We start from the raw sequence: 21,971 nt of genomic DNA on the forward strand, positions 1-21,971 counted from the left end.
CAGCCGGGCTGCTGGGCTGCCGTTGGCCCGGGCGTTTGGTGGCTCCGCCCCGCTCCTTCTTGCCTATTGGTCGCCTGGGTACACCGGGACCCGCCTTGCCCCCGCCCCTCCGGGGTCATTTAAGTTTATGGATAAAATAAATAAATAAAGTGGGAAATAGAAATGCGTAGAAGGCGGGGGGGGGGGGGGGGAGGAGAGGGAGCGCAACCTAGCTTGTTGTTTGGGGGCGGAGACGCTCACGGCGGCCAATCGATACACGGCTGCTGGAGAGAGTGGCACCTCCGTAGAGCTAGTCAGAGCTCTAGGCCGGCGAAGGCGGCCGTTATCGTTCTAAACGCCGGCCAATGAGAGGCGCCATCCGTGTGACCAACGCTTGCGCTTTCCCAATAGGAGGGGCGCGTAGCGGGGCCGGGGAGCGCGGCTTCCGCCTATAGAAAATTAGCAATGAGCCGCGGGGAGTGGGGCGGGCCCTAGGCAGCGGCGGGGGAGGGCGTGGTTCGCCTGGGAGTGGCGGGGCTGTGAGCCAATGGGAGCAGGACGGCGGGGCGGGGGGGCCGGGGGGCCAATGAGGGGGCTGGCGAGGCGGCGGCGGCTGCCTGTGAAACTGCCGAGCCGCCGCGCGAAGGGAAGGGAGAAGATGAGAGAGGTACCGCGTTTCCGGGGTCAGCGGGGGGTTAGGGGCGGGGCCGCCGGGGGGCACCGCCTACCAGGGGGGTGGGACGGCCGGTCCGCACCGTGAGGCAGGCGGGCGGGGTGGGGGTTAGCACGCGAGCCGGTTTTCACCGGCGCCCGGGGTTGGACGGGCGAGCGGGCGGGTGCGCGCGCCAGGCGTTAGGTCCCAACCGCCGTCCTGAGGCGCTGGGCGCGTGCCAGGGGGCTGCCGCGCCCCCGGCTCCTCACGCGTCCCGCCGGGGCCAGGCGAGGAGGAAAGGGAGAGTCCGTACCCACCGCCTTCCCCCCCGCCCTCAACCTCCCGCGGCTTCGCGGAGCTTTTTCCCCGTCCCGAAAAAGTTTCCGAGCCGGCGGGGCCACCCCGCGTAGCCGCGGCGCCGCTGCCTTGAGGGTGCGTGCGGCCGGAGGGAGAGTTGGCACCGACATCTCCCCCCCGCTCCTCCTCCTCCATCTCCCCCCCCCGCCCCGCAGAAGGGCAGCTGGCCGGGCCGCCGGGAAAAGTTGCCAGCGCCCTTTTGTGAACGGCGCGACGACAAGGCGGGGGCCGCGTCCGCTGGGACGGGGAAGGGGGGGCGCAGCTCGGCGGTATCCCCCTGGAGAAAGGGAGGGAGGGATGGAGGTGGGGGTGCGCAAGGTGTCCGGGCTGGCTGCGGCGCCGGCTGCTGCGGGGCGCCGGGGGAGAGCCGGGCTTGGGAGGAGTTGATCGTCCTCCCGACACCGATGAGCTCAGCTGCTTATTTATGCCGTCCCTTCGGGCGCATGGAGAAAATACGCACGTTGGTGGTCGCTGAGGTTGGCAGCGCGTTTCTACCTGAGCGAGCCATCGGGATACTTTATGTCGCGGGTCCAGCAGTGGCTTTAAAAGCTGTCAGTCGCTTGTCCTTCCAGTGCCAGACATCTGTTTATGCCAAGATGGCAGGGTCTCGTAACCAGGTTTCTTTAGCCATGTCAATAGGGAGTGTTCTCACATTTATAAATCGGAGTACAGTGGTAAAATGAATTTGCTAGTCGTTGCAGCAAGAGGACTAGAAAACGGGCTGCCTTTCTGCTAGTCGTGTTATCCAGCCTTTGCTTCCTTTTCTAGCCGAGTAAGTCTTAATTTTTCAGGTTAAATGTCCTCTTTGCTGAATGGCAAACAAGAAACTAAAAAAGTAAGAGTCACGGTCTAGTAAGGTGAACTAATATAGAAAGCCTGAAGCTAGGTTCTCGGAGCAAAGTAATTATTTAGGAGGAAAAAGTACCTCTATAAAACCCGTGATTCTTTTCGACTGTGTAACAGTCCTGAAATCCAAACACCACCTTGGTTCTTTCTGAATGCTTGGGATGTACTCTCATATAGAAATTATGTCTTTGATATTATGGGGCTAATGTTGTAGAAACAGAATCATTTAGCATCTGTGAATCTTAGGGTGCTTTGCAGGGAAGAGTAACTCAAGACAAAAATAAATTATGATAGGAAAGTAGTTTCATCCTTCTCTTCCACGAAAAAAAGCTCAGAGACAAGAGTTCTTTTAGCAGCTAGGCTGTCTTCAGTATATGCTATGAGTACACAATATTAGAGCTCATTGGGAGGATCCTTCCCACCCCATTGGAAAATGTGGTATTTGTGAAGTTGCAGTTTTCTGCAGGAAAGTTCCAGTTTTACTGGAAAAAAAAAATTAGATTTTTCTGACCAGAAAATTAAAGTGATGGTTCATGGCTACCTGCCTTGAAGACTTCTGTCAATTCCGCTTTCTGCTGCTTACAGGGAAAAAGCACAGTTAGAATCTTCCCCAGAGAGACCTCCACCTCCCCCCCCCCCCCCCCCCCCCCCTAAATTGCTTGGAATTTTTATTCCACAAAAGAAGTGAGAGCTTTACTTCTTACCCTGAAACACAACTGAACATTTTTTCATAGGGTGAAAATTCCAGTATTTGGTCAGCCTGAATCAAAACTTCTGGAAACTTGGGGCCAGATCTTTGGCTTGTACAAACTGGCTAGTTCCATTGTGTTTAGTCCACAGAGGATTTGGCCCTGGTTAATTAATGGTTCACCCGAGGTCATGCAGTGAGTTGATTTTTAAAGCTGGAGACTGATCCAGAGCAGTTATTATTCAATCCTGTCATACATCTTGAAGTTTACTGCACAACATTGTGTTTTTCTTAGACAAGCTGGATTAATAAGAGCCAGAATCCATGAGGCTCTGATTGCAACTTTTCTTAAAAATCATGTTCTGAAAAAATCTATTCAATTGTGATCTTACTAGAAAAGAGAGTAAATATGTTGTAATTAGTGCATAGGTGACACTGACTACCGAGGGAGAGAGAGGCCTGAAAAACTGCTTTTGTTATTTAAACCTTTCTTTCAAAGTACAAAAGCATTTGATTGGCACTTCGCTGATTTAATAGTCCATTTGTAATGCAGGAAGAACATTACAGAAGATTTTAGCATTATTTTAAATCTCATCATTTAATCTGTAGGTGTTTTAAAAAAATCCTCATTTCTAGCAGAAGAAAACTTTCTGATAGCATGTAGAATCTGTGACTGTTTTTAAAGATATGGATGCCTTCTGTCTTCCAAAATGAAATGGTTTATAAGTCTTAAAACACAGCTGGTTTGTTGTGTTAGCACAAGAAAAAAAATACTTCTGGCCAAGGATTTCATGGTTGCTGTTACTACCTTATAATGTTAGGAATGGAATGCTAAGCCCCCTGCTTTAAAATCAGGGTCACTAGCATTCAGACTAAAGAGGAGAGCAGTTCGGATCCTGCGTGGTGGCGATGGAAGATGTACAAGATACCAGCTAGCTCATTCAACACACTGAATTTACAGAGGTTGTCTTTCACCTGTACTTGCATAGAGATGCTTTGTGAAGGTTGAATTTTTTTTCTGTTTTACACATGGGAAGATACAAAGGCAAGAAATCCAAACAGACCAGCATACACACACACATGCACACCCCCACATACCACACCCACCACCCCCCCCTCCCCGGTGTTTTTGATTTTGAGGGGAAAAGAAGATTTCATAAAGTTCATGAGGGCTTTTGTCTTTGCCTTCCAAATATTTGGGGAGTGACTTCATTGCTAAAATATTATATGCTAGAAAGACCCTGAATTAAGCAGCACTGAAATGACTTCCTAATGTCAAAGAGCAGTCAGTGACAGAGTTTGAACAGACCTTCTGCCTCCCGGGCCACAGCTGCACCTATTGGCTTCATTGTCCCATCCCTCCTACGCATATGCATGCCTGGCATTGTTTTGGAAATACAGCAGAAACTTGATAATTCAAACTGATGACTCGGAGAGCCACTTGTGGAATTAATTTATTGGGTAAATTAGTGACTAGATATGCAGGCAGATTTAAAAAAAAAGATGCTGTGTCATAATGTATGATTTGTTCTGTTACCTCAAACAGTGTGGTTTAATTGTCACTGCACTAATTGAGTATCCTGGAAAATACTTTGTTTGAAATTTTAAAAGTAAAGTCTCAAAAGATCTCAGCATGGTTCTATCCTTGTTATTTAAATCTGTGCGGGAAATTGGGTTTTCAGATCTTCAATGGGGAGTTATAATTTGGGATTAGAAATTAATCCATAGCACCTATTTTATGGCACAGGATTTATAGCATGCCTCAGAGGTTAAACCATAGCCCTAGTATACTGATCTGTGCTGTAGGCTTATTTGATTTCAGCAGGACTGCCAGCCTAAGACAAATAGGATTTGATCCTTGCTGGGTAACCTTGGTAAAATTCCAGGTGGCCCTCGAGACTTACTATTTCCATCTTGGTATGAGAAAAGAAATGTGTTCTTTTTGTTTATTTTTCACAGGGTCTCAGTATTGTTCAGTATAGTTTGTCATGTGAGGCTGTAAATCCCTTCAAGCGAGGTGGGATTTTAGATTTGCAAACTGTTCCCAAATGATCGCATGTGTATCATGAAGGAAGAGTCTGTCCTCTAGCCAAGTATGGACAGAACTTACCAAGTTTAGCTCATTAAGATTCCAGAGTGACTACAGATATTAATGTAGAAGATGCTATGGGGAAAAATAATTATTTTTAATTTGTTCAAAGTACCAAATTAATGGTAAATAAGCAGAATTCAGCTGTAATTGCATACATAGTAGCCCAAGAAATCTTACCAGACTTTAATCTTTCTGAATAGGCCAGCTAGTGCAGAAAGCATGCACAAATCATTACAGTATTGACAAACAAAACAAAAACAATACAATGTCTCAAATTGGCAGCCTTTGGTAAACTTTGTTTCCATTTCTGTAGGCATGCTGACCCTTGATCTTGGCTATCAGAGCAACTCAAACAAAACAAAATTCATTTTTTTAATTTTTGTGAGCAGTGTACACTGAGGTGAATCACTGGGCATTTCTGAAACATAAGAAAATGGTTGCCATTGACAGGTTCTTAAAACCAGAGGTGATTTTGGAAGGTCTGTATTGCTTTGTGGCCTGAGCAGGGTGAACAGAAAAGAAACAGGATTTGCAGATGCAGGTTATTTTGTGCTTACCGATATTAGTAGATCTCAGATTCTACTCTGATATTCCCGGGTATTCATGAAAGGTGGCTCAAGGAATACCAAAGTACAACACTTTGTAATCAGATCTTCTCATAATACCAGAGAAAGTTCTGAGTCTGATTCTTTTACTACTTACTCAAAGAAATAATTATTCTTTCAGCTTTCCTTATTTTTGTCATCAAATACGGGATCCAACTCAGTTATTGCTTCTTATATTTTCATGAAAGCCCGAGGACTTTTTTACTGGTTTTGGTTCCTGGCTTACGACTTGGGATTCGTGAAGCTCTCTGCTCTGCCACGAATAGCATATTTGACTTTAGGGAAAATTGTTCAGTTTTTGTTTCCTATCTGTGTAACGGGAATAATACCACGTGCTGTCATCACAAATATTTGCAAAAGTATGTACACGGAGAATTCTAAAATGCTGCTGTTATTGTTATATACAATATTTCAAGTAATAGTTTCAAATGGTGGGTGCCAATTATTCCATTGGCTTTCTGGTTTGACAGTAAATGCCAATGTCGGTAGCTTTATAAACTTTGGTGTAGTTATTCTGGGTTTGCATCAGAAAACAGAACGTGGCTTAGACATGAATTTCCTCTTTGAAATAACTGAAGTGACATCAGTGGAATTATACAGGAATGATTTTGGCATTGGTACTACTGAAAGACAGTGCTGTGTGAGTGCTTTGGCCTCATACAAAGTGAGCTGTATTAGTAGTACAGGAGTTCAAAGCTTCTTTGGAATTGTAGTATCCTCTTTACCATTTTAAGTTTTCAAGTACGTAGCTAGCAAGTAGTGTTTCTGGAGGAACTTACAGGATTCAAAAATGTGCATGTCTCACACCCAATACTAATTATACACAGAAATGACTTAATCCCCCATACAACCTTTAGCACATCCATTTGACTAAAGCTTAAGAACTTCAAACTTTAAAAGAATTTTTGTGACAAACTACGGACAGAAATCTAGGCTGCTTTTATACGTAATGCTTTCTATTTCCAGACACTGTAAATATTGGCCTTCAGAAAATCTTTGTGTGATGCTTACCCATATCACTTTATGGAAAATGAAGAAAGCAGAAAAGAACCACTGTTTCAAAATTTGGTGACAATTTTTAACTGCTTGTATTTTTGCATGTATCTTTTGAGACCCTGAAGCTTTATTTCCGCCACCAGCACTACTAGTTCTGTATATTTCCCTCTCCGATTGATGGTAGTTACAAGTTGCAGTCATTAAGCATTACTACCTCAAGTTAGATACTGAGCATCCTCAAAACTAATGCAGAAGTTACAGCTTTTAGGCATAGTGAAACAAGGGCAAAGTTCTCTGAAACACATTACAAGTTCCTGAAGTTTGGTGTTTGGGCCAGTAGAAAAGTTGTCATTCTTCAGTATTTTTAAGTGTAACAGAATGAAACTAGGGATTGAAATAGCAGGTGCTGCTATTCTTCTGTAGAAGGAGCAATATCTGTTTTGTTAAGCAATTTCCTGTTTCATAGCTGTAAATACATAAAATCTTTGTGCTATTTAGTTGGAATGTAAAGGTTGGGTCCAGTTTCTCTCCAAAAACTTCGTTGGACTTCTCCCCCATAGTAGTGTATGAATAACACCCACTGAACTCAATGTGAGTTTTTTTTATGGTGTGGCTGAAAAGAAGAGTTCCTATTTATAGCTTTCAAACATTGGCAGGTGCAAGACTGGTGAGAAACTTTAGTCTCACACATACAAACTAGTTGTTTAGGGGAGTCTTCTACGAGGTGGTAGCTGCTCTTAGCTGGGCTGCTAGAATCAACAGCGTTGCTCAGTGGTTGTCTTCTTGTTGAGATCAATCAGCTTGTATTTCCAGGAGGGTGTGTAACGAAGAAGGGCCTGATGGTGCTGATTGCAGTAATATACTTAGCTATGGCAGCTTTAGCTATTATTTATAGAAGTGCTAATTATATCAATAGAAATAGCAATATTAATACTGTTAAGTGTCAGAATCCACGCTTGACAGCATGAACTAAACGCAGCTACTGTGAAACAAAGCAGCCAGCTTGTCTCCCTTGTCAAACCACCAATATGCATTTCAGGAAGAGTACACACCCACCTTAATTGCTTGGGGTCTCACCATTTTTGCTCATCTTGTTATATCACTATCATTTCAAGCTGAAAACTCACAAAACCGGCTGTTCCCATGAAATGTAGACTATATCCAAAGTCAGTCTGGAAAATTGAAACTGTGACTAAAAGTGTAACAGTGGATCCAGTTTAAAGCTGTCATCCTACAATGCTGGAAACTGGAAAGTGTCTCAAAGTTCAGTATGTGACCCAAACTTTTTTTTTTTTGAGTCTGTATTCTACCACTTCTTGTTTACAAAATAGTTGGTGAAAACTCACATAGATTTCAATACCCACAGTTACGTGCAGACTACATTATAACCAGCCTTAATTGGCATGTTTTAAAGGGCAGAAATCATATTACCAAAAAATAAACAAAACTAAAAGAAAACAAGAGCATATTGAGACTCATTTTCTGGCTGCTTTTTTAACATTTAAAATGTGCTTGATTTCCTGTCACAGCTCTTGTTACTTCTGCCTACCTCTTGTGACAGTGTTTTAGACTGACTTCCCACAGGAGCTTACAAATCAAGCAGGTTAATGTCTTCATTAAAACTGAATAACAGTTTACTTTGGGAAAAAACATATTAAATATTTCAGGATATTGAACACCAAACTACTATTAAGCTTTAACTAATGCATTTTCTTTGCTGACACTTGCTCTCCGATGGGACATGTAGCTCAAGTTAATGTCACTGGAAGTGATGTTTAAGACTTCATGAGAAAGTGTTTCCAACCCCTTCTAGATGATTTTACTCTAATTCTATCACTCTGTACTTGAGAAAAAGTTTTAAATAAGTTATTTCAGCAACTTGCCATCCTTATTTTGGAAATGTACTGGGTATAAATGTCTCTTTTAGAGTTTTAAATAATCCTTTCTGTGTCCTAGATATATGTGGTACACTGTGTAAAGAAAGTGACAGTCTGTTGGCCTCCGGACATGTGAAGAATGTCCTTAGCATACTTTCCCTTTGGGAGAAAAATACAAGGATTGTCACAAAGGCTGGGGTTTTGTCACCCATGATTGTGAACCTACCTTAAGGTGTGACTGATTCAGTGGATTGGTAGAATAGAAATGGAGGCACATGGCCAGTAGGTCAAGGTTTCCCAGCTGGCAAATGGTGGTATTCTGTGTGGGCTGCTGTTACTGCAGAACTGTGTGCTTGTGTCTTTCTCACTCTCTGCAGAATCCATTTGCAGTGATGCCATGTGGGACAGGGGCATCCCATCAGTAATAGAAATGGGGTTTGTTTGGGTTTCTTTTGTTCATGTTGCACTGCAAATTCTGTTGGCGTAATTTGCTTTATCAGCTCTTTTGTTTTTGTTGGGGTTTTTTTTTTTTGACCTCTTCATTTGGCAGTCCTTCGGTTTACTTATCTATTATCAGAGCCATGTCAGACTGTGATGCGTCATTCTTTCTGGATCCGACTGCAGCAGCAGCCCAATACATGATGCAATCAAACAACATTCCTCCACTGGCAGATTTAGACCAATCCCTTTGAAGTTTGTTAATTTATCCAAAAGCAAAGCCAGTTTCAGTTTTATGCTATACTAATACTGGTATTTTGTTATAACCTTTCCCGTTTTTGGTCTGTAATAATCCTGGAACTCTTCTGACATCTCTAAACTCTGTGAACAAGTGATCTGTGAGTAAATCTCTCTGAGGAGTTACAAACTTTCTTGAATTATTTACATCTACTGTAGGATAGTAGGATACTGTTTTGTATTGCGTACTAGGCTGATTGCATAGATGACACAAATTGGATGATGCAGAAAGAAACAGAGGATGTGCATAGCACGTAAAGAGATGTAATAGTCTTATGAATATATTATATAAAAGATAATTCCTACTGTAATGCTGCTGGCTTTAGCTGAGTTAACTGGAGGAAAAAAATTCACCCACAAAACTGAGGATCTTGGTTATAGCCATAAAGAGATCGCCGAGAAAGATGAATGGCTTGGAGAATTATTTATGCAATAGGACAAAAGTAAAAAGCCTAGTTTAACTACTGCTGAGTATCTGAAAGACGTCATTGCTCTGTGGTGGTGTTCTGGAATGTAATGAGCCCTATCCTCATCTCAATTGGCAAATTTGGTAATTCCTGGTAGGGTAGTAGGTAATTAATGATTGCAGGTGGAATATGAATTGTTTTTTATCTTTACTTGTGGTCACACCACATCTAAGTTCAGTAGAGTAGAAAAAATAATTATCAGTTTTATTTGAGTAATTCTATGGGGCACTCCAATTTTTGCATAAACAGATACAGATCAGTATTTCCTTGACTTTACTTGTCATGCACATTTATTCACTATATTGTAATTCTTACCCTTTTAGTTGTTCCACATGTCACATTTTTGAGAATTTTACATTTGCAGCTTGAAATAAAACTTGTCTTGCCTAGTCCTGACTTGCAAGATAAATAAGACGGAACTGGTTTTGTTAGGACAGTGGCTGAGTACTTGTACTCTTGTGGTGCAAATGCATACTCAGGTTCATGAATTGTTTTCTGAAAGGCCTCATGGACATTTGTTTAGGCTTTGCTTTTTGTTCCTGCAAAATGTAACATTTCAAAGAATATAGGCTTAAGTGGTACAGGATGGCCTAAGATGAAGTTAGCAGAAATCAGAGGTTGAGATGAAGAGGGTTAGTAATCCCCCTTTTCAATGAATGTGTCATCTTGGTGCCACACAGGAGACATTTACCATTTACCCAGTTTTGCTGTCCTGCACCTGTTCTGTGCATGCCATTCTCTTGGGCTGGTAATCTGGCACTTTTTACCAACGCAGTACTACTCCTGAAAAGTACGATAAACCAGATATTGGGAAAACAGTTTAAATGAATACTCTCCAGATTCCCAATTAGTATTAATGTTATTTGCATGTACGTATTCTAGCAGAAACTAGGAGTCCCAGATGAGATCAGTGCCTCTTCCACTGGTGCAGGGTATTTTACATACTGTAACACAGAGGCGCTCTCTCAGGAAGCTTATAGTTAAATAGGCAAGTCAGGCAAAAGGTGAGGGAAACAAAATACTAGAATTCCCACTATAGTGGTTGCAGACCAAGATGCAGAAAGATTTAGTGACTCGATCGGGATAATCCAGGGAAAAGAAAGAGAGGTTTTCAGAGGCAACTAACTCCCACTAAAGCAAGCATGGGAGCGATGTGCCAACCTGCCATTTGTGCCTTTGAAAATTTCCCCAGGGAGTCTATTGTAGAGCCAAGCATTGAACTCTGATCTTCAGTCCCCCACCAGACAACCGTTCCTTTCTGCTTTAAGTGTTTTTAATTGAAAAATACCATTTGAACAGTGTCTGTAAGGAATTACTTTTCCTCAGAACCTCCAAAAGAAAAGCAAAATGATGTGCTGCAGCAATAAATTAACAGTGATCAAAATAAAAACCACAGTCTTGTTATGAAAACCAGAACTGGTGGGTAAATGCTGTGAATTTATGACACCACGGAAAAAAATCTAATCTGGTAACTGTTAATACTTTTAGAACTAAAGATTTTTGGTTTAATTATTAAACTATTCAAATCTCTTCTAAACAGCCTTTACATGCAAAAGCTACACTTTTTTTAAAAAAACAAGCAGAAGTTCACCCCTTGCTTTTCTGCAGCCACTATTTATATCTGTGTCGGTGTTTGTTTCAGAGAAGAGAATAAAACTGAAGCTCGCATGACCCTGTCTTATTCTTCCCAAATAGCAGTACACTTTTTTCTTTTTTATAGAGTTGTATGTATATTAACTCACACATTCTCATTGCTTCATGAGGAGGTAGACTCTCTTCCCATTTTGTAGTTTGGGAAACAATGACAAAACTCAAGGTTGTACAAGTCCAGAGAAATTGCTAGAGTCAGATTATGCTGCTGGAGTGACCCATGTTCAGGCCACTCCAACACGTCCCCTAATAATATTTTACAAGCCTGAGCCATCTGTGTGTGATGAGATCAGAAGTAAGGAAGTCTGTAGTTGCCAAGAGAATTTTAGCTTGCAGAATTGTACAACTACAAAGAAATCCTACGGCATCAACAAAGGAAGCTCAGAGAAATATTCACACTGAGCTCTTTTAGACTATTTTAATTGGAGACTGTTCTTGTACAATTTTAAGGGTTCATTCTTTCTTTTGCTCACCTAGTTGTTACTGACAGTATTGTAAACTTCGCATACATTATTAGTTATCTTCAAAATGGCTGATCCCATATTTTGCAAAAGCAAGAGGATACTATTTCTGCAGCACCTCTCTGTGCACTTGTAGGGGTAGCCAACTTTTTGACTTGGCTGAATCCCAATGGCTTACCTACCTTCCCCTCATGAACATGCAAACACTCAGAAGTACACCAAACGAGCCCCTTCAAGAATTCTCTATCCACTTCTGACCAGTGGAGTTTTTGCCATGTGTGGACCTCAGAGGTATGATGGGCTCATTACTTAAGTCTTCTGCTTTTATTTGTTTTAAGAAGTACTTCACAAAAGCAAATAAATACAAAGGATAGGCGTTTCAAAAGCTCTCAGCATTAGTCTAGCTCTTCTCCCTTTGAAGACAACCCAGACTTGACTTGACTAGAGATGGAATTAAGCCAACATTGAGCATTCTCAACACTTCCAGTCATAGCCTCTCCCCCGAGAATTTATAATCTTACAAAAAGGATTAATTTTTTTAATACTGAAGTTGACCAATAGATAGGAATCTTTAGCTCTCAAGAACAGCTCTACTGTTGGAACAGAAAGTCTTGAGTTTTTGTTTTGGTTACTATGGGTTAAGTGCTATTAGGTTTTCTCCCAGTTTGTTTTATTAGAAAATGGTATTTATTTGACTGTGGTATGCTACCTAAAATTGTTATAATTTGTTTCTTTATTTCCATAAACATTGCTGTGTTTTTTTTGGAAGGGTCATTACTTAACAAAAAAACCCCAACAAAGTAAGCTTAAAAATATATTGGTTGTCTCCCATACCTAATTTTCTCTTGTAATCCGTGTATATAACTTTCCTATAGCACCAATTAAAAAAAAAAAAGAGAGAAGGATGACAGACATTAGCATCTATTTTCAGGATGGCATATCAGACCACACGCACTTATGGGGTAGAGTAGAATTGTTATTTTGGGCAGTACTGTGGAACTTATGAGAAGCTTTCTTTTTTTATACAAAGTTAGTTCAGAGTAGATTAAAGTTTATTTCAAACTCAGCATATTTGACCTCAAGCATCATAAGAGTCATGTAGAATTGGCTCATGCTATTAAATTCCTACAGCGAACTCCATAATAATGATTAATTTCTTTCATAAACTCTCTTCATAATTAATACAGGTTTCATTGTGGGCACTGCTATTCTCATATTGATTATCTCTACAATTTAGATTGGACTTGTAAAATGATGTCTTTGTTTACTCTGATGACCAGACATTTATTTTATTTGGATAACTCTCATCATTTGCAAACTGAACTGGGGATATTGCTACCATAGAAATTACAAATATTTCAGAGCTGTTTCATGCAAGAGCAGGGATAATTTTTTGGCACCTGAGATTAATAATACTTTGGTGTTCTCTGATGCCTCTCATCTGAGAATCTGAGTTCTTTATGAACATCAATTAATTAAGCTTTAAGACACCCTCCTGAAATAAGAAAGCATTAGTAGCCTCTTGCACTGATGGATAAACTCAGATTTAGAGATGTTGACTGACTTAGTCAAAGTCACCTGCCAAGTTATCATGAATATAACCCAGATTTGTTGACTACCAATGTTGTCCTTCAGTTGTAAGAAGTTTCTTTCTCCAGGCATGATAATTTTTGATGTGGCATAGTTCCTCTTGGCAAAATACGCTTTTTAAAAAGTTATAATGGCTGGGGATGCTTTAGCTGCTTGAACAAGTGTGAACCTTTCTTGTCGCTTGTTTCTTCTCAAAAATAATTTTATTTCCAGGATTCTCTCATAAGCTGCAGTTAAATCAGTAAACTTTGAAGACTCTAATAATCTCTTTTGGGAAAAAGGGGGATTTTCACATTTCTGACAGACTTCAGGAGAAGCAGATTTAGTGAGAAAAGCAGAAAATAATGAATGATGAGACTGAGATTTGAGCGTATTGAAGGAAAAGAGCCACAAACCAGATTTTGTAACATTACTCTGTACACTTTATACAATGTTATGCAACAGGTGAACCTTCCTCTTGGTCAGTCCTGTGTATTAATAATATAAATCCACCTTATTACAATATTTTAAAAAATCCTTTTTATACAACTCCAATCCTGTGAGATCTCAAGGATGAGGCCAGTATATTTTCTTTAGTGCTGTTGCCTGGACGCTGAAGGGTCCCGAGTCCCATGGGAGCTGCTGAGCTCTTCTTGTTTTGTTAACTTCAGAGGGTGCCAGGGAAAGTTGCAGTGACTGGCAGAAGGCAGTCTTTAGAAAGCCTTGGAGACAAACAGGAATTCCAGTTTCTGAGCTGAATTCAGCCATCCTGCTGTTGCCAAACCTACAAGCAGGGAGGGGGAGATGTGGATGTAAGAGGCGGCACGTATATCCGTATTAATACTTGCAGTACAACATCCCCCATGCCTGAGGACAGTAAGTGCAACTGAGGACATAGTAGAGTTTACAAGAGTACCTCACATGTTGAGATGCTTTATAGTCCCCCCTGTGAATAGCCTAGCGAAAACCATATGTGAAATATAAATACACTGGGACTTAAAAATGGAGCTGTATTCCAGCCTTTTAAGTTAATTTTGTAACATGCTGCATCTGAGGGCTTAATGTGTGTTGTATCCAGTGCTAGCTGAATAGTGCAGAGCTTAATAAATGCAGTATGTACTGGAGACACTAGAGGGTCTGATGGAAGATGTGAAAGAGAACAAGAAGGTGGTGGAAATATCACATTTTAGTGAAAGAACAAATCCAGTTTGAACCAACTGGCTGCTTGCTTCCTTCGGTCTGAAGGCAACAATGAACTCCTGTTGTCATGCTGAGTCAGTTGGCAGTGACTCACTTTATCAGTCTCAAAATTGTCCGGCATTTCATCAGAACAGGATTACACAATGGGTTTTTCCTTTTCCCCCTTTTTTTTTTTTTTTCCCAATACACTTGTAATATTAATAGGCACATAAATCATCTAACGTTAACATGTTTCCTCATTAACTTTTACTTTTTTAATTATAAGATTAGTAATCATACAACTTCCCAAAGAGGGAAATACAGTAATCCCAAATCTGACTTGAAATTCTAAAGCACAAACTTTCTTAGGTATGCACTTCTCTCAGTTAAAAATAAGTTAAAGCCTTTTGTTACTTTCCACAGGATATTGGCATAACTAACATATGCTCACAATTGTTCAGCTGAGGTATGCGTTCTCTATTGGGTGTGGAGAGAAAATTTGTATGTGGAAACAGCAGCCAACATATCAGGGTTGAATATTTCTCCCCAGCATGACTTTTTAAGTTATTTCTGCAAAAGCCTCTTGGAGAAAACACTCAAATGTAGTATTTTATCCACTGAAACAGTGCATGCATGTGATGTGATTTATTTTATGGGCATATTTATTCCTTAAACACAAAAGGACCCATTATCTAAAATGTAAAGCGTGTGTTTATGTATTGAAAACATAAGAACATCCTCATGGTCTCCATAGTCTGTGAAAAAAGTTAGGTCTATGAGGATTTATATCTAACTCTGCATATTGGTGCACTTCACTGGATTCTTTGATTTTAGCACCTACACTGTTACACAGTTTCAATCAAAGCAATATGAATAAACTAAAAATGTGTAAAAAGTGATGCTGAGTTGGCTGGACAGCAATGCATCTGTTCTAAAATGCAGCATTTCTAAGTTCAGCCATCTTGTCTGCCCTAATTTAACATCTGTATTTTCCACCTGCATGATTAAATTAATTGTGTTCAATCAAATCCATTTTATAATTACAGATGTAGGGCAAAAGTATGGATCTTCAGTTTTTAATCTTAGAAGATTTGAGATGTCTGGAATATGTTCTGTGCCTGTCCCAACCTCGACATCCTATCCTGGGTTTTTAATCCCATCCGTCTGTGTTTGGAATCAGTCCTGGTGGCTATGAAATGGAAAGCTTCCAAGCGTCTTTGAATAATTTTTTAATTTTGTTCTTCAGTGGTTCTAGTTCTTTGTTGTTAATTAGATCAAACCACATTTCCACTGAGGCTGTAACGGTAGTGTCATCAGCCTGTAATCTGTCAAGTCCCTCTGAAACCTCCTTCAACTGCTTTTGTAAATTTAGTACCTCTCTGTAAAGTTCCTTGCAGAGTAAAACGTGTGCTATTTTTTGATCAAAGTTCTTGTTCTCAGTGCAAATTTCAAGACACTTGTTGATGCAAACGTAGAGACGTGTTCCTGAGAGCAACGCTGAGTGGGAACCAGGGAAATCAGTCTGCCTTTTTCACTTGAGTTAGCCAGACTACTGGTGATAGTGGAGTGATTTTTGTCTTTAGGTACTACAGTACAGTTTTGGAAAAGTTTGGTTGTTACTTTTTCACTCAGTGTGGTTGAAGCAGCCATATAGCAGAAGCAGAAGAAATAGTTTCACACATTCTTGTTTCAATTTTTTTTGTTGTCTAACCAAATAGTAAAGACATCTTTCTCATGTTTTCTCTTTGTTCTTGGATGGTATCTTTGGTAACACTGCACCAATATTTGTGGTTTTCATTTTGGTACAGAATTAATAGCAGCATAAAAGGACATACATTTCACTGTCTGTATGCTTGTGGCCATTAGGAGGTCATTTGTCATGTTCAGCTAGCCAACCTGTCCTAATGTCACTGTTCAATGCTGTTACTTTTTTTCTTACTTTTCCTTCCTCCTCTTTCTTCACTTGGAGATTCTTGTAGTGGACAGCTAAATTTACAAGTCTCTAAAAGAAATGTTTCAATCATTGCTATCAATTGCTCCTTTTGTGTTCCCTTGAAGGCAATATCATTAAGATAAAATAAGGTTGCCTCTATCTTGTTAAGCAGAGCTTTTCTTTATAGCATAATCAACTAGTAAGCTTATTTCTGGGTCTTTGAGACACAAAGGTGCCTAATGTTGAAGAGCATCTAGGAGGTTTGGAACACAGATTTAAATTGTCATTGCAGCTACGTTTAATAATGATAATGATAGCACTAAAAACATCTCACTTTCAGGATCATCAAACTCATCAGAGTTCTGCTTCAGTAGTTTCACTTAAAAGAACATCTCATCTTGAAGGGTCTGCAGAAATGAATTGTCTGCACTTTTTGAGATGGAAGTGAATTCATCCTAACTTCTTGAACAATTTTTGACAATGCCTACACTATACTGTTAAAGAATTATCTTGGGTTTTGTATTACTTTGGTACATGCATACACTTGTTTCCTGTTGCTTGCTTCAACTTCTTTTGAAGTCAAATAAATGAATATTCTGATGTGTGTTAACCATTAAGCTCCAGTTTTTAACACTGGTGTCTTCAATATTAACAGTAAAGCAAGAAACTTGCTGTCTGGATTTGATACTTAGGATTGAAAACCTGAGTGAGATAGCTAGCTTTTGTTAGACCCTTGCTACGACTACTTAATAGCAGTTTTTAGATCCTAAAAATATTGTAAGCTCATGTTCAAAATTCATTTCATTTATTACTTTCTTTTTAGCATCTGATGACAAATGATTCCATCAACTATCAACATCTCTTTCATGAGGTCCTGAAAGCATTGCTTATTCCCCATGTAAGTAGGTAGGCAAAAGTGTACATTTTTTGCTGTTTTTTATGAGGGACAGAAATAATTGTACTTGTGTCACTTCCCTATTAAATTTGAGAATGTTTATATTTTTCATTTGCAAAGTGAAATTAGAACCTAATTTTTCAAGCATCACATGTTCCTATTCTTTGTTATTTTCATGTAAAGGTTGCTAAGTGGCAGATCCTAATACTAAAATGCTACTGGATTGTTCCTGTATCTGGCATTGTAAATATAGGTATCATGACTCATGGACTCTTGGCCAAACTAGATACAAGCAACAGCAGCAAATTCTCCGCTGGAACTGTTATGCGGGGCTGAGGAGAGTTCTAACTACATGTGTTACAGGAGATGCAGGCTTGACATCTTGGGTCAAAGGTATTTCTGCTTTTGAAGCCACCTGTAGGTTGTCTGTCGGGGCTCTACTCATTAGTCACATCTCTCTGAGTTTTGGTTTGGTGTTTAAACACGAGGGCATGAGGACCACCTCTCTAAAAGCCAGTGTTCCTCAGATGCTTTCAGTTGCTGAAAAGAGAGAAATATGCTAATTTAACAGTACCATACAATTTGTGCTGCTTTTGTTCATATTTGTCATTGGCATATTTAGTGCTCCTCTATAGTTTATTGCTTCCCCCCCGCCTCTGCTTTTTTTTTCCCCAATCTCTGCAATGCTGCAATGGCTGCAGAGTATGTGCCAGTGTTACCCTCCCTGTGCGGTCTTAGATGTAGTTCTGTTAAGTGAAGATCTAGTTCTCAGTTTCTCAAGTAACAGTTCATTTAAATTGTTTATTGATGTTTTCTCAAAGATGGGGGTACACATACTGCTTTAAGAGTGAGAAGGATTTATTGGGTATTGTGGGAAGTCCCAAGAAGCTTTCTGTGGATTGAGAGCCTGGCCACAGCAGGAGAATGTGTGGGATGGTTTGCTCTTCATCCACTGAGTATTTCCTTGTCCCCACAGGGATGGTTTTAGGTCCAGAGCTCTGCTCAGAAATTCCCAGGGCTTGATCTAGTCTTGAGTGCATGAGACAACTGCAAGAGGACTGAAAGACTATGTTAGCAGGAGGGAGTTGGAGGAGGAAGGTTCATTAAGAGGAGTGGGGTTAAGACTGCAAAGCAACAATGTTTTTTACTGTTTGGTTTTTTTTTTTTTTTTTGTTACATTCTACAATCAACAGCTTTTCCTAGATGTATGCAGATACCTGTGATAAGCCTTAAGCCTACTGCAGCTGTAGGAAATTCTTTTTTAGCCGAAGCAGTATTGCCTAGGCTTTTCTTTTGGAGCTGAAGGGACTTCAGTTCAAACTCAAATCCATGGAGTTAGGGGTGCTTATGTCTACTCCTAAAATACTGGAGTGCTTCCTGGCCATTTAGTTGTGACAATGGAGTAATTCAAGTTACAGTGTTTTACTTCCAACTTTATTGTCTGCCTCTGCCATAATTTTCAACATGCTTCCTAGTCTTTAATCTACGCTTCTTTTAGCTGTTACAAAAAACAATTTGGAAATACCTTCTTTTACTCTTGTAGGGAGATTTTTTTATACTCCTTGAGGGGAATGAGATAACTTGATGCACTTTTTCCCTTATTTTATTCCCTGTTTTGCCTGTCTGTTCCTTGATGGCTTTCATTCTTCGGTCAATTCCATCAATTTTAATTGGAATTTTTTTTCCTCTCTTCTCTTGTGATAAAAAGATATTTTCATGTAATCTGTTTCTTTGGGCCCAATGGTAGAAGGGTTGTCTTTGGGAATTTGGACATCTATTTTCCATTAAAATGAATGGAATATAGTGTTAGTATCTTGCAGGGATTTGAACACCTTTGAGCTATTGTGAAGCAAATATTCTTGTTCCTCTGAAAGGCTGCTCTTGCTGTAGATAGGGATGGATAATCTTGAGCTTTGAGACCTGTGGATAGTGCTGAGAGCCTGTAAGTCAACTCTTTGGTTTCATTTGTCTTGCATATAACTTTTCTCAGAGGAATAGCCTGTAAAGTTATCCCAGAGAATTTCTAACATCATTAAGTACCTAACACCAAAAAAATTATAGAAATTGTTACGTTGTGGCTTCTCCAGAAAATGATGCAATTTGTGTCCTTCATATTTTGAGACAGGGGTCAGACTGAGCTGACTTTTAACAGTATGGTAAACTGGTGCTTTTTTTCCCCTGGTGGTTGTCGTCTTATGCTTCAAAATTACAGCTTTAATTTAGGAGGTAAAAAGCTTGTAGCCTGCTTAACTGTGAGGTTCTAATTAAAGATTGCACTAGATGTGAGCTGACACTTGGTTATTTGCTGTCAGCCTCCTAATACAATAAGTTGTGGATGTTTGAAGCGGCGTTGACTCTGAAGACTATTGACATTCATTTAAATGTTAAAACTACTTACTGTTTTACTGTTTTGGTTTGGGTTTGTTTTTTTTTTTTTTTTTTTTTGAGAAATAAGGAAAAGAAAAGAGATAATCATGTTGCAGAGACCTTGAGGTATCACATTTTGATACCTCAAGCCCAGAGTAGTATTTAGATTGAGACAACAGTTTGGGAGAGTAATACCCCATAAATTATCTTCATTATAACCCTGTGACTACCTTTCTCATACCTATTTTTAAACTGTGAATGATTATCAGCAATAGATGCATGCATGAGCTGGATGTGGTGCCTGAACAGCTAGTCCCAGCTCTCGTGAGTGAGAATAGATGTGTTGCACTAGGTAGCCAGTAAAAGGGCACTCCCAATTTCCCCCCGTAAGCCTGTATCTGATAACCCCCAGTGAATTTTTATGGTGTGTTACAGCTTTACTATATGAATCCCTAGGAATTCCAGATTGAAACTCAGCTGGATGAATGCATGATATATAGCTTGATATTTATGTGGGATTTCTATATCAGACATGATTTTTGTTTCATTTGGTGCCTGGCCCGCAAATGGTCTGCTAAAGCTAGTTGAGACTTTCATTTAGCTGTAGTGGTAGAACCTTTGTTTCTGAAAGAGAAAGCTTTAAGGTATACTGGCGTTTATGATTCTAACATCTGTGATGTTTTCACAGTGTGGTAAAAACAAATGTCAATTCATTCTGAGACCACAACAGAGAGTAGTTAAAGTCATATTTGTATCCTGATTCTCACTGATATTTTGTTGGCTTCAGGACAACTCAACAAATGGAACAGTAGGACAGCAAAGTACCAGTTAATAAAAAGTTATCTTTATTCCAACTTCTGTTTATTTTGTTGGGGTTTTTCTCATTGCATACTATCAAACGGTTTCACAATGTGACCTCTGATTTTGAAACAAAACAAATTAAATGTTAGTTAGTGCTGATTAGTGCAATATTAACATCGATTCTTTATTTACTCAAAAATCGGGAAATTAAAGTTCCCCTGACAAACTTAATTATGTCTAATTGCACAGATATTACAAAGGGGATCTCGCATTACACAGCAACACTAAATATTACCATCCTAGCTAATAATTGCAAAGAAAGTTATAGAAAAGGAGCCCTTTGACCATAAAATAATATCTAACTCGGTCTTGTTACAAAACTTGACTGAAGAGTAGCATTGAAGTTGGTATACTTTGTTTCCATTATATCGTTTTGAAAATATTATGTCACCTTGTTCTGTATGTTCTAGTTCTATAATGAAAGACCTTTTTGTTCAAATACGGGCAAAATAAAATAGTTGTTTGTCTGTAGGATACCCAAGCTCATTTCTGTCAGGCTTACACCACCACTAACCTCACCAGATCTTCCAATTTGTATAGGTCTGACTGAAAGAAAGGCTCTTATCTCTGTGGTTGTGTAAAATAAAACCTGAGGCTTAATTTTCAGGTAATACAACTTTTTGCTTTTAATTTATTTGGCTGTAAATAATAAACTCTTTCATATATTTCTTACAAAATGAATTTAGATTAATATTTCAGGAAAAGAAATGCACCTCTAAACTTGTCCTTTAAAACAGCTGAGCAAACTGCATTCAGATTATCCAAATATATTCTCCTTTAGGCTAAAACTAAAGGGCTAATTGGAACCAGTCTTGCCTAGTTTTTCTAAGAGAACTTACCTTATATAAAGTAAGAAAATATCGAGACCAGGACATTCCTTTTCTTTATTGCATTGAGTACATCAAGTTTTTTATTCTTCAGAAACATCTTTGACTAACAGTTTCAAAGACGATGAATCCTGCCCACTGACACGCAAAAATAATCCCCGCGAGGTGGTATACAGATAATCAAGCTTTGTGAAAGTGAAACTTTTATACTTAATTTTGGTGGTGGTAGCACAAGTAAAACTGTTGTGTCCTTACTAGTGTTCCCTGGGCATTTGATATAGAGGTCAGCAGTTAAGTTTTCTCTTGGAGTGAGCTTCTCGGAGTAGCAAGGATAAACCTTTGTTTGATGTTTTACTCATTTGCATTTCTTTACTCCATGGTCTCTGTAATACTTAGTTTGCCCCAAAACAGAATCATGTACTTTTATATACTCACAGATCAGAGACAGTTGGCCTAAACACCCCCAAGTCCCTGTGTCTGGTATGTTCTGCTAGCTGGCTGTGGGATTTTAGGGGCATATATACAGAAACACTAAGCATGGTGACTTAGCAGGAATTTGGGACATCTGAATCTGAGTCCAAGGGTGAAATTTGTGCTGAGCTGCTTCAAAGTGTAATACAAGACACATAGCTCTGAGAAAAAGTCCAGCCTTTTCAGTAACTTACAACTCCAGTCTGCCTGGTAAATGCATTGGTTTCCCCTTGCCTAGAATACATGGAGAAAAATCTTATGTAGGAACTTTCACACAGTGCCTATATTTGAGGAAAGTAATCCTACATCAGCTGAAGGGATTACATGGTGAAGTATTAGAAGAATAATGGCACTTGGTGTTGCTTTTTTCAAATATTACAGCATTATTTTACATGCTCTGTCTTTTTTTTTTTTTGGCATTGGTCATATAGCCTTAGCTTTAAGAAAATAAATAAATAATTTTC

The 21,971-nt window shown here is 39.7% G+C and overlaps 1 long non-coding RNA gene across 1 annotated transcript in view; it reads left to right on the forward strand.

The window, feature by feature from the left end:
• Positions 1 to 8,891: 8,891 nt before the first annotated feature.
• Positions 8,892 to 21,971, forward strand: part of LOC309671837 — a 30,990-nt gene continuing 17,910 nt past the window's right edge. Inside the window, exons 1-2 of the long non-coding RNA XR_014269195.1 lie at positions 8,892 to 8,928; positions 16,910 to 16,984. This is a non-coding gene — a long non-coding RNA (uncharacterized lncRNA). The remainder of the gene's footprint in view (positions 8,929 to 16,909; positions 16,985 to 21,971) is intronic.

Source organism: Vanellus vanellus (assembly GCF_965231255.1).
Source record: "Vanellus vanellus genome assembly, chromosome: 1".
In the NCBI taxonomy this organism is placed as follows: Eukaryota; Metazoa; Chordata; class Aves; order Charadriiformes; family Charadriidae; genus Vanellus; species Vanellus vanellus.